Genomic DNA, 873 nt, shown 5'->3' on the forward strand with positions numbered 1-873 from the left:
ATCTCTTCATTTTCAGGCTGTGTCAACTTAAAAATGATATAGCTAGTATGTTGGAAGAGTCCAGAATTAAGGTGGTAGGTGAACTACAACTGTAGGGCTTCACCTACAACCTTGGCCTCATTAGAAGTAAACTTAACTAGATTGAACCAAGTGGTTTAAGGTCCAAGTTCAGCCTCTCTATTTTTGATCTTTCTTGTTTCTTCTGGTCTTAACTTTTGTTTTTATAAAGGTCATGGTGAGGTCAAGTTGCCATATGCAGCTTCTTAAGATGGTCAATGGCCTGTAATGAGGGCAATAACTGCCATTCCCCAAGCACCACCGGTTTCTTATGAAAAGAATGCTCACTGCCAATAGCAACAGAATGGATAGCCCTGGAGGTCTTCAGTTTTGTGGCTGTTGAACACCAAATTTACAAAGGTAGGGGAAATTTTTGCTTCACTAAGAAGTTTATGTATAAGTTCACAATTATCTGGAAGCTTTTGCCTTTAATTTTGAGAAACAGGTTGAGGCTCGGAGAAGCATGTGTTTTCCAAGTGTAACTGGAAATCCGATATGGATCGTATTGGTACTGTGTTCTGCTGGCATGCTCGCCAGCTTCTAGATATAATAATTTTAAAAAGGAAAAAAAGCACCTTCTTAGTTATACATGAAACAGATCTTTAAAATCCATGCCTTCTTTATCCTTGAGTATCTATCTGTCCCTTTCTACTGTGGTTCACTATTGTGCCCCCTTCTCCATTTATTCTCCTATTTTTGCCATGAAATAAGTCTCAGTGTTAGGCCCAGATTACAAGGACTCTAATGCTCTAATGCTGGCTGGTTATAGATTAGGTACTCCTAAGAAATGCACTGAACAATTCAATTAGCTGTGGA

The 873-nt window shown here is 38.9% G+C and overlaps 1 long non-coding RNA gene across 1 annotated transcript in view; it reads left to right on the top strand.

The window, feature by feature from the left end:
- The window catches only part of LOC116072852, a 13953-nt gene extending 13546 nt beyond the window's left edge, over positions 1-407 (top strand). The window contains exon 3 of the long non-coding RNA XR_004111571.1: positions 230-407. This is a non-coding gene — a long non-coding RNA (uncharacterized LOC116072852). The remainder of the gene's footprint in view (positions 1-229) is intronic.
- The last annotated feature ends 466 nt before the right edge of the window (positions 408-873 follow it).

The sequence above is a fragment of the Mastomys coucha genome, unplaced genomic scaffold, assembly GCF_008632895.1.
Source record: "Mastomys coucha isolate ucsf_1 unplaced genomic scaffold, UCSF_Mcou_1 pScaffold23, whole genome shotgun sequence".
In the NCBI taxonomy this organism is placed as follows: Eukaryota; Metazoa; Chordata; class Mammalia; order Rodentia; family Muridae; genus Mastomys; species Mastomys coucha.